General features: G+C 43.4%; 1 pseudogene; it reads right to left on the bottom strand.

The window, feature by feature from the left end:
- Positions 1 to 384: 384 nt before the first annotated feature.
- On the bottom strand, positions 385 to 2,785 carry LOC121108527 (annotated as a pseudogene).
- Between the last annotated feature and the right edge of the window lie 4,278 nt (positions 2,786 to 7,063).

Here is a 7,063-nt window from a genome sequence, read left to right on the forward strand (position 1 = left end):
GGAAGAAAGGGGAAAAGGGTAGAGAGATGGGCCTAAGAACAAAACAGCGGCAACGATCTGAGGAGAAACAAACTAATTTACTAAATAAGATATCAGAATGCAAGATAATGCACTATGATACAATATAATTAACCATGGATAGTGATAGGACAAGGGGGAATGGTTTTAAACTGGGACAGGGGAAGTTTAGGTTGGATATTACGAAGAAGTTTTTCACACAGAGGGTGGTGACACACTGGAACAGGTTGCCCAAGGAGGTTGTGGATGCCCCATCCCTGGAGGCATTCAAGGCTAGGCTGGATGTGGCTCTGGGCAGCCTGGTCTAGTGGTTGGTGACGCTGCACATAGCAGGGGGGTTGAAACTCACTGATCATTGTGGTCCTTTTCAACCCAGGCCATTCTATGGTTCTATGATTCTATGATAATTAAAATTGAAGCTAATAAATCAAATTAAATGACGGTGTCAAAAACCAAAGGCCTTACTCTAATGCTGCGGCAAGATGATCTATGGAGCACACACATTGCCGAGATCAGAAGGGGCAGGTCAAGAGATGTGAATGACTTTTATCTTCACCCTCTGAGTGGAAATGGTAACAGAACAGCAAACAGTCCTCTGGGGGATGTAGTTCTCTTCTGGGACAGGTACCCGGAACTGGAGCATTAACTCTAACTCCCAGTGTACTACATGATGTTATGATGTGGAATACCAATAATCAAAAATCATAAAAGCAAGACAATCCTCTAGTCCGTTTTCATAGAATCACAGAATTGCTCAGGTTGGAAAAGAACTTCATGATCATCAGATCCAACTGCATCCCAGCCATACTACCCTAACTCTAACAACCCATGCTAAATCATGTCCTTGAGCACCACACCTAAACAGTTTTTAAACACATCCAGGAATGGTGACTCAACCACCTCCCCAGGGAGCCTATTCCAATGCTTAACGACCTTTCTGAAAAGTTTTTCCTGATATCTAACCTAAACCTCCCCTGGTGCAACTTGAGGACATTTCTTCTTGTCCTGTCACCTATCACCAGTGAGAAAAACAGTTCTAAAACAGCCTCCTCCCTTTTAGAACTATTACTGAACAAACTTTCTGTAGAAATTTGTACAGTCTGCTATGCACAGGGGACAGCTAAGCATACTGTATACATAGACACGTGAGAGCATGGTTTCAACAAATCTTGTGTTAACAAATCTGACTGCACCAAAAAAAAATAAAATAAAAAAATCGAAACCATTCACTGATGGTTTTGCACTGATAGTTAAGCAATGGATAGAAAGCATGGCAGATACAATTTGTCCTGATAAAAATAATGGACTTCTCTAAAATCAGTTTGTCTCACCAGACTATACCAGTCAAACTGAAGAAATAAGAAAATCCATCAGAAGAAATGTGGAGAGTAAAGATGCTAATTTCAAATTTTACGCTACGGCAATCAATGAAATGATGCTACAGATAGAGCTAAAGTAACCATTTTTACTAGAAATACTATTAATTAACATAATGTCACTGAGGAAATGGCTACGAGAAGACAGAACTAAATATATTGATTTGTATGAAGTAGTAAAAATTACATTAAAGTGTTTTCCTTTAACCTTTGTCAACATATCTGGTATAGCTACTGATGGCATCCCAGAGATGGTTGGTAAAAAGAAGGTACTTATAAAAGTAATAGAAGACTATATTTGCTGTTGGCAGTTCACATCTGAAGAAATATCACTGCATTGTGCATCAAGAAAACCTATGTGTAAAAGCTTTAAAAATGGATCATGTTGTACAATTCATCACCAAAGCTGTGAATTTCATGATGTCCAAAGGGCTGAATCATCACCAATTCCGAGAATTCTTTAAAAGTATGGATGCTCATTAGGGGAATATGACTCACTTTCCTAAATTAAGGTGGCTAAGTCAGGGCAAAATGCTAAAAAGAGTTATGATTTGCCAAACAAAATCAAGTCATTTATAGAATCAAAAGGAAAATTTGTGCCAGATGATCACAAATGGCTCACGGATTTCGCATTTTTGGTGGATTCGATCGCTAATTTAAATGTGTTAAATATGCACCTTCAAGGTGAAAATCAACTTAACTGTGCTATGTTTCAAACCATAATAACATTCAAAATGAAATTTAGATTATTGCAAATTCAAGTTATGGCAAATAATTGTATGCATTTTGATACGTTAGCTAAGCACAGTCCTGTGAACAGAGAAGAATATGCATATTTGCTTTCCATTTTGATAAAAGAAATTTGAGAATGAGTTTCAAGATTTCTGCTTGCAGCCAGTGACCTTAAGAAAAAGGATCACCCCTAAGCTCCACATGTCATACTTCTTTGGCACTGTACAGGTTGCACAGCAGAACCTCTTGGGGAACGTAGGCTACTGAGACGCAGAAAGTGGTGCTCAGGTCTGACTAGCTGTTGATATGTTCCTGCTGAAACCAAATTCAGTGAGTTTGGCCTGGCAGACATTGGCACTGAGCAGTATGTTCTCACTTGAGATCCCAGTGCAACAAGTTGCAGTCATGCAAGTAGCACATGACCCCCGCAACCTGTGTGAAGATGTCCCAGCCTTCCCAGGGCAGCTTGCTCACATTCTGCACCTGTTGTAGCAAGTCAGTGGCTGCCACTTCCATCACAATGTATAGCTCAACCCAACAATATAAAAAATGTGCATCATTTTGGGGTGATGGAGCTCACATAGGATGGAGACATCCCAGGGCAGAAAGTTCTGCACAAAGTTTGGGGAGGCCCATCACTGGTACACCACCTTGACAGATAAAGGGACTTTTTTTTTCTTTTTTTCTTTCTTTTTTTCTTTCTTTTTTTCTTTCTTTTTTTCTTTCTTTTTTCCTTCCTTCCTTCCTTCCTTCCTTCCTTCCTTCCTTCCTCCCTCCCTCCCTCCCTCCCTCCCTTCCTTCCTTCCTTCCTTCCTCCCTCCCTTCCTTCCTTCCTTCCTTCCTTCCTCTCTTTCTTTCTCTCTTTCTTTCTCTCTTTCTCTCTTTCTTTCTCTCTTTCTTTCTTTCTTTTTTTTTTTTTGGTGGAAATGGCTGCTTTCACCTCAGAGAAGCAGTCCTCCACTAAAGTCAGACCCAGCATGAAGCCCCACTTGCAGAGTAACTTCTTACCTACATCAGTTTCTAGCATGTTGAATGATCTGGATGCACTTCATCAAATCATGGCTGTTGTTGATCTTCTTTCCCACAGCAGTCCCACAGGTGCCATGTAGGCTTCAGGGCTCACCCAGGCATTGTGAGGCACACCTTATTGTGATGTCAAGGCATTCTGGTGGGTCCCCATTCACTGTGGCTTAACCTGGAATGTAGCTAAGTATTACACACATGTTGGCTCCCTCCCTCAACTCTCAGTGGGATGAGAAATAATAGAAAAAAAAACACAAAGTAGAACTCAGGGACTGAGATAAAAACTATTTACTAAAACAGAAAAGGAAGAGGAAAAAAATTATAATAATTAGGATAATAATATGTATATACAAAACAAGTGATGCACAAGCAATTGCTCACCACCCACCGATAGATGCTCAGCTAGTTCCCAAGCAGCAATTGCTCCCACCCAATGAGAGCCAACCCCCCACTATTTTTCAAGTTTATTTTGCATGATGTCATACAGAATGGCCAGTTTAGATCATCAGTCTTTGTTCTGTCCACTCCCTATTTCTCGTACTCCCTGAGTTCCCCTCACAGGCAGGACAGTACAGGAAGCTGAGAAGCTGATGGAGCTTTGATTCCAAACAGCACAGCTCAGCAACAACTAAAACATCAGTGTGTTAACAACATTGTTTTTTCCCCTAAAGCCAAAACATAGCAACACACCAGATACTATGAAGAAAAAAACAAGTCCATCCCAGCAGACACCAGGATGATATCCACCCCTTATTCTGTACCATTTACATCCTGCTCAGATTCCATACTTTGTCATACATCTCCATTAACTACTACCACCTTTTTCCTTTTTGATATACGCACACATATCATTACCACAGTCTGTGGAGCACCCCTCCAAGTAGTCTGTGAAGTTCATTTAGTCCAGGAATGTCCATCCCATGGCCTGTGGGCTACACGAAGCCTGGCACAGCCTGTACTGTGGCCACGCCCTGTTCTGAACCAGCATGATGGTGGCTCTGCCCAGCCGAGTGGGCCAGCCCAGCCCCAGGCATGTACCCATGGCTCAACAATAACTAGATGTTAGTGTGTGACTGGCACTGTCTGGGCTGAAACCAGGGCACAGGGGTGGGCACAATGGAGTAGTAACTCAAGTTCTGGCAAATAATTCTATTTTGATACACTGGCTAAACACAGCCCTATGAACAGTGAAAAATATGCAGCACTTTCCATTTTGTTAAAATAATTTGAGAATAGGGTTAAGATTGCTGAATAAAATCCATTTTTTGTAAATTTCCAACTCCATTTTCAGTTGACATAATCACATTACATGCACAATTTCACATGGAAGGTATAGAGCTGCAATCAGATACTCAACTCAAAAATTTGATCATGCCTCTTTATTAGACTTCCATAAGAACTATCTTACCAGAGAAAAACATCCCTCACTTTATAATCATGCCTTATTCACATTACCACTTCTGGCAGTACATACATTTGTGAACAATTGTTCTCAGGGATGAAAAACAAGGAAAATCATATTGGGTTCAACATGGCCAAGTGCTGAGTCCTGCACTTCATCCACAGTAACCACACATAACACCCCATGTTTGGGGCAGAGTGGCTGGAAACTTGTATAGAAGAAAAGAATATGGGGATGTTAGTTGACAACTGGCTGAACATGAACCAGCAGTGTACCCAGGTGGCCAAGAAGACCAATGGCATCCTGGCCTGTAGTCAGCAGGAACAGGGAGATGATTATACCTCTGTACTTGGCACTGGTGAAGCCACACTTTGAGTAGTGTGCTCAGTTTTGGGCCCCTCACTAACAAGACAGACACTGAGGCACTGGAGCATGTACAGAGAAGGACAATGAAGTTGGTGAGGGATCTGGAGCACAAGGCTTACAAGGAGCAGCTGAATAAACTGGGATTGTTTAGTCTGGCGAAGAGAAGGCTCAGGTGAGAACCTATTGCTTTCCACAACTGCTTGACAGGAGGTTGTACAAAGGTGGGACTAAGGCCTCTTCTCCCAGGTGGCTAGTGACAGGACAAGAGGTAATGGCTTCAAGTTGCACCACGGGAGGTTCAGTTTAGATTAGAAAGAAATTAGGAAGAATTTCTTCTTAGACAGAGTGGTAGCACCTTGGAACAGGCTGCCCGGGGAAGTGGTGGAGTCATCATCAAGAAAAGGGTAGATGCAGCACTGAGGGACATGGTTTAGTGGGCATGGCAGTGATGGGTTGATGGCTGGAGTAGATGATCCTGGAGGTACTTTCCAACCTTAATGATTCTATGATTCTTCTGGTGGATGAGAAGCTTGACATGAGCTAGCAGTGAGCATTTACAGCCTGGAAGTCCAACTGTATCCTGAGCTGTGTGAAAAAAAAGGGATAGCCAGCAGCATGAGGGAGGTGATTGTCCCTCTTTGCTCTTGAGGCTCTACCTGCAGTACTGTGTCCAGGAATGGAGCCCTCAGCACAAGGACATGAAGCTGTTGGAGCGAGAACAGAGGAGTGCCATGAAGAGAAGAGATTTAGACTAGATGTTAGGGGGAAATTGTTCAGAAAGAGTGATGAGGCACTGACACAGGCTTCCCAGAGAAGCTGTGGACGTCCCATCCCTAAAGGTGTTCAAGGCCAGGCTGGATGGGCCATGGGCAGCCTGATATGGTGGGTGGCAACACCCATAGTGGAGCATGTAGGAACTGGGTGGGCCCTTCCAACCCAAGCAGTTCTATGATTCTATGATATAATTCATTTGCAGAAGTGCAATAATCCCCTTAATTAAGTGAACATAACATAGCAAGAAAAAGTCCACATTTAACGTAAGGTCTTTCTTGTGCACTCTTCCTAGAGAAACTGCCACAGTACAGAACCTCTATTTTTGGAGGAAGAGTTAAATGCCCTGTGAATGAGAAATACAGCTATAATGCAGATATATCTTAATCTTCATATTTTTATCTTTACTGTCCATGTGCAACCTTATTTTTTGTTACCTCCCAGATTCCAGGTGAGAACGAAGTTGTTAAAAAACTGAGAGCTTCCCAGGAGCTCCAAGACCTGAACATGCACCACTCACATCAGCATATGTCACATCTACCTATAGGCATATATCTACAAGGGCTTCCTGAGAAGCAACCTATCTTATTACATTGGCACAGTACATCAGAGGTGGATGTGGGTGGTATGGCAGCAGAGGTTGAGCCTTCCTGCCAATATTCCCTTACATTTTGTCGCTGTGCAACAGATGGCAGCAGTGGGACAGTCTGACAGAATGGCGTCTGATGTGGAAGAGTGTATGAAGAAAAAGTGTGTCATTGAATTCCTCCATGTGAAAAAAAATGGGACCCATTGACATTCATAGATGCCCTCTGAATCTTATGGGGATGTGATCACAGTGATGCAACGGTGGTGCATCTCAGGAGTGGAGACAGCAACAATAATCCATCTCCATTTTTACCAGTCATGCAGGCTTTTGCTCATTGCTGATGAAAATGTAGGTAATGGTGGTGACTGCGTTGAAAAATAGTGAAAAATATTAGCTCAGAATGTGCTCTATCAGATAGCGCTATTGAGCTCTTTGTATCGATTGCCATTTCTGTGGAAACAAAGGAAAGGAGGCGTTACTTTCAGAGCGACCCTCGAGCATACACACACAGCACTGTCAGGGGAACGCCTGCTCGTACGCAGTTTTGCTGTGGCGTTTCGCGCGCGACCTGCAGACACCCCACGCTCTCACCGGGGGGCACCGCGGGGCTCCGGATCGGGCACGGTAAGCCGGCTTCGCCATGTGGACGTGAGCTCGCCGACTACCTCTGACGGCGACGCTCGGCGAAACGCCCACTCAACCGCGTTGCCACGGCGACCGCGTTGCGCGCTCTCTGCTCTGCCTTTCTCCTTCTCACTCCCCCCCAACAACGGGGCACCACGAGAG

Source organism: Gallus gallus, chromosome Z (genome assembly GCF_016699485.2).
Source record: "Gallus gallus isolate bGalGal1 chromosome Z, bGalGal1.mat.broiler.GRCg7b, whole genome shotgun sequence".
In the NCBI taxonomy this organism is placed as follows: Eukaryota; Metazoa; Chordata; class Aves; order Galliformes; family Phasianidae; genus Gallus; species Gallus gallus.